This window comes from Corythoichthys intestinalis, chromosome 13, assembly GCF_030265065.1.
Source record: "Corythoichthys intestinalis isolate RoL2023-P3 chromosome 13, ASM3026506v1, whole genome shotgun sequence".
Taxonomy (NCBI): domain Eukaryota; kingdom Metazoa; phylum Chordata; class Actinopteri; order Syngnathiformes; family Syngnathidae; genus Corythoichthys; species Corythoichthys intestinalis.
In genome coordinates, this window is record NC_080407.1 from 23,797,927 (window position 1) to 23,807,266 (window position 9,340).

Below are 9,340 nucleotides of genomic sequence, written 5' to 3' on the forward strand. Positions count from 1 at the left end.
CTAGGGAATTCACCCCTAGACATGAAATTGAAAATCTCCTGGAACCTCTTGTCCATATTGTTCACCAACTGTAAAGCACATGCACAGTTGTCAATCACTTTTACACACTCCTCTTTCGGGATGGCTCTTATTTTGCTGTGATGGCAGTTTTCAGTTCCTCAATTGTTTGTGGATTTCCCTGGTATACATTGTCTTTGAAGAGCCATCCCAAAAGAGGAGTGTGTAAAAGTGGTTGACAACTTTGTCAGACGAGTACAGGTTTGCTTGCAACGGAATGGTGGACATTTGGAACACATCTTGGGAAAGCCATAAATTGACTAAAAATTGACAGAAATAGCTGAAACTCTGGTGAATGGTCTTCCATAAACTGAATAATGTGTGGTTGTAATTTGAAATAAATAGCTTTTTAATCAAAGTCACAATTGAAATTTTCATGGGTACGCATCTTTTTGGGTCACCCTGTAGATATGGTTAGTTTCTGTTTAATTTCAAGCACAAAAGTCCATCAAAACACAGGTGACCCAAATGTTTAATGCTTATATCATACAATGCTAACTTCCGTACGCTTTTAACCCGCTATAATTTAAAAAATCTATCTTGAACAATAACCGAATCGCCATTAAAACCCTGCATCCCACGTGTTTACTGCTTATCATGCAACGTTAACTTCATTACGCTTTTTTCTTGCAATTTCATCGATATTCCAATTCAGTCTTTCGTATGTATGCATTTGCTTACAGAGGTTAGCGGACAAAAGGCACTATAAAATGAATATACTTTAGAAATATTACTCACTTCCCACGACTATAGACCCTACCCACGTGACGTCACAACTCCGCTCTCCTGACTGGTGCCGCCCAATTGTCCGTCAACACATCATGTTTACCTGTTACGGCTACGTACATTCCTCCTATTTACGGCTAGCAGATGTCAGGCAAATACGGCGGAGACAGCGGGTCGAAAAACATCGATTTAGCCATCAAATATGGATCTGGCGAATGGATAAACTGAAGCTTTTCCACATAACGCCTTTTATGCAACGCATCAAGTGAGTTTACGGCATCCGAAAGCACCGGGTCTTCCATGAAATGCATTATAAATTGCTCGATCAATTGAGACCATTGATAATACAGACACAAAATGACGGACAAGGGGGCGGAACCATACAGCAAGCACGTGATTTTGTGACGTCGGTGGGTAGGGTCTATAGACAGTTTATCCATTCGCCAGATCCATATTTGATGCCTAAATCGATGTTTTTCGACCCGCTAAATCGATGTTTTTCGACCCGCTGTTTCCGCCGTATTTGCCTGACATCTGCTAGCTACCCTGATATGTATAACTATCTTGTCCACACAAAATCAGCATATTCTCACGAAAGTTCGAAAAACTTTAAGAGCTTGGAGGCTTATAAATACTTCGTTGCTGGTTGGGTGAAACAGGTCCTCGTCCACGAAAATTCGGCAGGAATCTATCTTGTGCTTGGAAAGGTGAGTTACGAAATTTTCAATTCAAAATCTTTTGTTATTGCTAACATCCACTGTCAAGTCTAATGTATTTCATGTCGTTTGTTAATGGAGTTCGGGCTTTTAATGTTTATATGGTTTAGCGATAGCACTCTTACTACATACATACGTGTATGTTGTCGGCGATTAGCCTAGCAATGATCTTAATTGTGGTTGTCAGCCCCAAAACCTCTAAATATATATTAAATGCATCTTACCAGATATAAAATGACTACTACATAATCTGTGGTAATCGTTTGGAGCCCAGTTTTCTCGTCGAATTGCAGCAGCCAATCTCGCTCTCTTCTCTCCGGGTCTCTCGGAATCCGGTAGAACTTCAAGTCTCTCCGTCTTCTCCGTCTATCTTCTCTGTTATTGCAACCGAACGCCACACACGCCTTCACCATTTTGATTATTAATGTTAACGAGCAGAAAAACACGTCGTAAATAGGAGGAATGTACGTAGCCGTAACAGGGAAACATGATGTGTTGACGGACAATTGGGAGGCACCAGTCAGGAGGAAGGAGTTGTGACGTCACGTGGGTAGGGTCTAGAAGCAACGAAGCACGTGTTTACTGCTTATCATGCGAAGTTAACTTCATCACGATTTGTTTTGCAATATCATCAATATTCCAATTCAGTCTTTCATGTATATGTAATTGCTTACAGAGGTTAGTGGTCAAAAGGCACTAAAAAATGAAAATACTTTAGAAATTTACTCACCTGCTGCGACAACAATGGCAGGAACGGCGTCGTAGTCAAAAAGGACTCTCCACTCGACAAAAGTTTGACACGTGATCACCCCTGGAGGGGCGTGTTTGTCATGCGCATGCTCAGTAGCGCTTTGGCTATCAATTCGACGGGGCTCCCCATTTGTCAGTCCACCGGACCCGTTGTACACCTTCACGCTGCCAAATAGAATGCAAATATGTATCTGGAGTATTCTCCTGACAGTTTGGACATTAATTGGATTGGGGAAAAACCCATTTTGTACGTATTAAATTAAGTTCTATGCCATCTATGCAGTATTTTACATTGGATAAATTGCAGATTGCTATTTGTAGTTGAGGTAAATGTATTTTTATAGATTAGTGTCCAGCAACCATTATCGGATGTTCCTGAAAAGTCGTTTCTCCATAAATATTTAGAATTGATACATGACAATATTTTAATTCAAGTATTCTACATCACATTAAAATTAGAACGAGACAAACAAAAACAGTGAAAATAGAAAGCCACAAATGGGGTGCTACGTGACAGCACTGATCAGACATTTTGTGTATTTCAACATTCGAATTGTAATGTATAGTATTTGCGAGTCATACGTCAACTTCCTCACCTGACATTTTGGGACCAGACGTTTGCTTGCTGGGCGACGTGTTTATCCCAGGCGCGTTCTTTCTCTTTGTTAGCTGCTAAACTAAGCTAGGCCTCGACGTTTCAACGTGCACCCAAACGACTCGAAGCAGAAGCGAGATTGAACGGATTCTTGTCCAAAAATATCTGCCCCACCTTTCAGTCGATTACATTGTGTCGTGGGGCTTAGTGGATTGTCTTCAAAGCACCACTTTTCCAAAGCAATCGGACGGCTACTCCAGTGCCATATATTTAGAGAGTCACGACACTCCCATAGGGATCCATTATACGATTTTACTTCCGGGTACTTCCGGGTTATGGAGCCTTGGATAGTTACAAACATCGCATTTGTCATGGCGGACACCATTCATTTGAACGGCAGGCTGTCAAGTATATTCGGAGGTAAGTTGATTAAAAACCGACCTCATTTGAATTTTCAACTGTCTGTATTTTACCAGAGGTGCTTTATGATGTTTATGTTGAGCTTTATTTGTATGTGCATGGCGTAATTATATACATATTTTGTCTTGGTTGACGAGGGATTCTCTCTTACTTTTAAAACTGGCTACGCTAACTGGAAACGTATATTCGGAGGAAAGTTGATTAAAAACCGACTTCTTTTGAATTTTCAACCGTCTGTATTTTATTAGAGGTGCTTTATGATGTATATCTTGAGCTTTATTTGTATGTGCATGGCGTAATTATATATTTTGTCTTGGTGGACGATTGATTCTTATTTTTAAAGCTGGCTATACTAACTGGGAATGTATCGCCTGTGATATATTGATTAAGTAATTATCTCTTTAAAATCTCTTTCAGAGGCCCTTTGTGACATACACTTATCTGAGTATTGGAAGACAACCGGCTTTTATGTGCTTGTTAGCGCGATTTTGTAAAGTTAATGCATGGCAACCTGTTTTCTTAATATTGAAATCTTTGATATATATGTATGTCTGTACACACACACACACACACACACACACACACACACACACACACACACACACTCCTATATATGTATGTGTGTGTGTGTGTGTGTGTGTGTGTGTGTGTGTACATACAAACACTACTCACAAAAATGAAAGGAACAAAGTGTTCCTGTAATTTTTGTGAACAGTATATATATTTCATGTATTGTATGTATTTTATATATTTTTTCATTTGTAAAGATTGAAAAGTGATGTCAATAAATAATAGACAACATTTTTGTAGAAAACTAATTTAATGTTTTTTTTTTCTTTCAATTATTATTTTAGGTCATGTGTTGTATTTATATATGATATACATCATGCTGGTGCCTGCTAATGTTGACTACTGGATGCGACTGGTGGCTATGGCGACTGAGGGAGACTGGTGGCTGTAGACAGTGTGCTGGGAATAAAGAGGGCAAATTTACCAATAGAGAGGAGAAAGGTATTTGGCTCTGGCCCTGTTGTTGTGACCTTTGGTGAGGAAGTCTGCTCAGTTGATTTTGCTTTCTTTGTCTGACTCTTGCTGCCAAGGTGTCCCTTGTCACTGTTGTTTACCTTCCTTTCAGCTTTGATGCACATGGATTGAATTCTCAATCGCAGCCTAATGTAAGTTGTCACATTTTTTTTTTTCAGCTCATGGCATGAGGGAAGGTTGCTGTGCAAACTCGTAGCCTTTCTTTCCAGCTGCTCCACAACATTGGAGGATTCCATGAGGGAATCATTCGTTGCCAAACGGAACAGCTGCTCGACATCCTTTAAGAGAGTGAAGACCTCATCCGATGGCCAGTATAATGCACCCGTTTTAAACTCTTTCATCTGCAGCAGGACGGCACTCTGACTCTCTGTTGGTATTGATAGGTGCTTCAACCAATGCACACTGGCATTGGTTGCAGAGTGAGAAGCTGATGACCCTCTTCACTATGCATCCTGCCAGATGGTAAAGGACACATGACTCTGTCTTTGTGAATTCAGGTGGTGATACTTCTGTCAGCTGCTCAATACTCACAACATCAGAAGCACTGTAGCTACAGGTTCTGATGTCGAGGAAGTCTGCTAAGGGTTCTGAAGCGTCATCCATATTCTTCTTCATTTGAAAATTATTTTTTTTTTTGTTTTTTAAGAGCTCTCTCTGCTCTCCTTCTCATTATTTTCTCCCTTGTAAGTTCCTTCATTAATTCTTCCACAGTTGCCATTTTGCCTGACAGCGTGGTCCCTGGCGCATCTGGGCCTAGTGTTGTGGCGCCACCGCTGGTTCCTGATTGGTCGGCACCCGGCTCATCCACCCCTGGATCACCTGGCCTGGATACGTCATTGTCATTGTGCTCACTTTCGCCCAACCTTCCCACCTCAATTTCTCCCTGAATGTCTGTAACAATAACAAGGCATTCTTAATTTTATATGCAGTCAGTGTTTTTACATTGTCACCTATTGTCATCTCCAAAGTAAGGGTACACTACACTCCGAAAGGGAAAAAAATAATAACGGACATTACTGTTACATGAATCAAATCATCTGCCACAATCAGAAACTGCTATGGCATTGCCATGTGTCAACAGTCTGGTGATATCATGGAGTTGGTTCTGCTTTGCTGTTGTATCCACCAGAAATGTTTAGTTATAGGTGAAAATTAAATGCATAAATAAAGCTAAATTATGAAGTAACTAACAATGAAGTAGATCGAAATTTTGTGTGTAAATCCCAGGACAATTCCTGACCTCTTGTATTTGAAGCTGAATGTATTAATATGAAAAATGTAATTATCTTATTAGGAGTGTAGTTTATCCTTGAATTACTTGGCATGGGAAATGTTGTTGACAGCTGGTCTGTATCATACCCAAGTTTAACCTGGTGCAATATGTATGGTCGGTTTGAATTTTGGTTGGAGGCGCACTCCTAAAGGGAAGTTTCCTCCTCTTTGGCTTCGAATGATGAATGAAAATGGTTTGGACAGCATCTGGCCTCAATTTTAATGTGTGCCCTACTTTCGTTGGCGTAAACTGGTCCTCCTCAAAGTGTTCCTGATGTTTGGTTCGCAAGATCAGTTTCCATTCTACTTAAAATTTAAAAAAAAAATTAAAAGTCATAATACCGTGACTTACATGACAGAGTTTATAGCTGTTGCTGGCCCCCTTCAATTTCAGATTTTTACGGCTGACCATTGCCAGCCATCGTTTCTGCCGGTCTTTGTCCTTCGGGAAACCATACATTCGGTAGCCCTTTTCGGACCGATTGGTGCATCCAAAAGCTGCACAACCAACCATCACGATCTCTAAAATGTTAGGTTTGAACACTGAATCATTACACCCAATTTTACCTATTTAATAAAAAATAAATATTACTGTAATATTAAATATTTTCTTTATCAAAGGGTAATACGTTATGTAATATATTACCACAGGTAAGTGTATCAAGAAAATCTTGGCATTCTCTGGAAAAACAGTATTCTAGTTGTGGGGGGGGGGGGGGGGGGATCCATCTTGCATTTCAATGTATAAGTTGATTTCCAATGCTATTGCTAACACAAACATGAAACTACCTCCAAGGCATGGGAACTTTCCCTTCCGTGTAACAGTTTACATAGTTTTCAGTTGTTGCCTTACCACTCCAAATGTAAAACTAGCATTTATAAACACTATAGTGCAATGACATAATCAAACAAGTACTTAAAATACGTGATTTTATCTGTTTTTACCATAAATGGAGCAATCACCGCTATCTGGTTCATGGAATACTATTACAGCGCTGCTTGTGTTTGTAACTATACACGCCTACATGAGGCACGTGACCACCCGCGGCGACATGAGAGAGAGTCGCAACTCTCTAAATATATGGCACTGGTACGTATCATCGAACGTGAACCAACCTTCTAGTCAGTGAAGAACAACCTTTGCGTGCATTATTTTGCACACAGTCAAGGGCTGGTGACGTGGGGGCTCCTCTTTTATTCTACAAAGTTCCTCCTGGAACTTTAATGCAGCCGGTGTCGTTCTCGCTGACATTTTCCTGACTTGATTTCTGAACGCTTAACAACGTGCCTTGCAGCTTTGTTAGCAGTTGGTCAGCTAGGCTAGGCTAAAGTAGATCGCAAAACTTCAACGAGTGGTAAGACTCGAAAACTGTAGACTGAAATCGAGGAAAAACAAGCCACAGACTAGGAAAAATACGTTCCACCTTGGCCAGTCTTATCTTTTGCATTTCCGACTAGGATTGCATACTGCGGTCAAGCCACCCTCCACTCGTTAAAACGAAGTCAAGCTAGCCGCCCCTCATTTGGATCATTGTGTGCATTACGGCAGGGGTTCCCAACCTATTCCACTAAGGCACACTGTGGGTGCAGGATTTCATTCTTACCAAACAAGATGACAACACTTTTTCCCCAATCTGGTGTTTTACAAGTGCAATCAGTTGATTGCAGTCAGGTGTGGCTTGTTTTAGCAGAAGCCTCATTGGTTCAACTGTCTCTGCTGGATCGGCTGGAACAAAAACCAGGACCCACAGTGTGCCTTGAGGACTGGGTTGAAAACCCCTGCATTACGGTAATGCAACGCGCTGGCTTCCTAATGGTGCAACTTGCTGTATTCATAATGGAACGCGGTGGCTGCCCATTTCCGCTGTCATTTCGCCTGATTTCAAAAATTGATTTAAAAAAATCTGGCTGATATCCCGGGACGGTTCCACTTCTGAGGTATACTAGAGTACCCCATGACTCGGACTAAAGTACTCTGATAAAATTCTGATGTATCATTTCAAAATAAAAGTACTTTGAAATTGCCCATTTTTGCTGTCATTTTGCCAGATTTCAAAAATTGATTAAAAAAAATCTGGCTGATATCCCGGGACGGTTCCACTTCTGAGGTATACTAGAGTACCCCAAGACTCGAACTAAAGTACTCTGATAAAATTCTGATGTATCATTTCAAAATAAAAGTACTTTGAAAATTGCCAATTTTTGCTGTCATTTCGCCTGATTTCAAAAATTAATTAAAAAAAAATCTGGCTGATATCCCGAGACGGTTCCACTTCTGAGGTACACTACACTACCCCAAGACTCGAACTAAAGTACTCTGATAAAATTCTGATGTATCATTTCAAAATAAAAGTACTTTGAAAATTGCCCATTTTTGCTGTCATTTCGCCTGATTTCAAAAATTAATTAAAAAAAATCTGCCTGATATCCCGAGACGGTTCCACTTCTGAGGTATACTAGACTACCCCAAGACTCGAACTCAAGTACTCTGAAAAAATTCTGATGTATCATTTCAAAATAAAAGTACTTTGAAAATTGCTTATTTTGGCTGTCATTTCGCCTGATTTCAAAAATTAATAAAAAAAAATCTGGCTGATATCCCGAGACGGTTCCACTTCTGAGGTACACTACACTACCCCAAGACTCGAACTAAAGTACTCTGATAAAATTCTGATGTATCATTTTAAAATAAAAGTACTTTGAAAACTGCACATTTTTGCTGTCAATTTGCCCGATTTCAAAAATTGATTTTAAAAAATCTGCCTGATATCCCGAGACGGTTGCACTTCTGAGGTATACTAGACTACCCCAAGACTCGAACAAAAGTACTCTGATAAAATTCTGATGTATCATTTCAAAATAAAAGTACTTTGAAAATTGCTTATTTTTGCTGTCATTTCGCCTGATTTCAAAAATTAATTAAAAAAAATCTGGCTGATATCCCGAGACGGTTCCACTTCTGAGGTACACTACACTACCCCAAGACTCGAACTAAAGTACTCTGATAAAATTCTGATGTATCATTTCAAAATAAAAGTACTTTGAAAATTGTCAATTTTTGCTGTCATTTCGCCTGATTTCAAAAATTGATTAAAAAAAATCTGGCTGATATCCCGAGACGGTTCCACTTCTGAGGTATACTAGACTACCCCAAGACTCGAACTAAAGTACTCTGATAAAATTCTGATGTATCATTTCAAAATACAAGTACTTTGAAAATTGCCCATTTTTGCTGTCATTTCGCCTGATTTCAAAAATTAATTTAAAAAAATCTGGCTGATATCCCGAGACGGTTCCACTTCTGAGGTACACTACACTACCCCAAGACTCGAACTAAAGTACTCTGATAAAATTCTGATGTATCATTTCAAAATAAAAGTACTTTGAAAATTGTCAATTTTTGCTGTCATTTCGCCTGATTTCAAAAATTGATTTAAAAAAATCTGGCTGATATCCCGAGACGGTTCCACTTCTGAGGTATACTAGACTACCCCAAGACTCGAACTAAAGTACTCTGATAAAATTCTGATGTATCATTTCAAAATAAAAGTACTTTGAAAATTGCCCATTTTTGCTGTCATTTCGCCTGATTTCAAAAATTAATTTAAAAAAATCTGGCTGATATCCCGAGACGGTTCCACTTCTGAGGTACACTACACTACCCCAAGACTCGAACTAAAGTACTCTGATAAAATTCTGATGTATCATTTTAAAATAAAAGTACTTTGAAAACTGCACATTTTTGCTGTCAATTTGCCTG

At 39.5% G+C, this 9,340-nt stretch overlaps 1 long non-coding RNA gene across 5 annotated transcripts; it reads left to right on the forward strand.

The window, feature by feature from the left end:
* Nucleotides 1–2,803: 2,803 nt before the first annotated feature.
* Nucleotides 2,804–6,282, forward strand: LOC130928101 (uncharacterized). Of its 5 annotated transcripts, XR_009066623.1 has the most exons (5): nt 2,814–3,264; nt 4,119–4,275; nt 4,467–4,619; nt 4,692–4,770; nt 5,020–6,281. It is a non-coding gene; the product is annotated as an uncharacterized LOC130928101 (long non-coding RNA). The 5 variants fall into 5 exon arrangements; XR_009066622.1 differs by having other exon boundaries at nt 2,808–3,264; nt 4,467–4,770; XR_009066624.1 differs by lacking the exon at nt 2,814–3,264 and adding an exon at nt 3,271–3,514 and having other exon boundaries at nt 4,467–4,770; nt 5,020–6,282.
* Nucleotides 6,283–9,340: the final 3,058 nt, after the last annotated feature.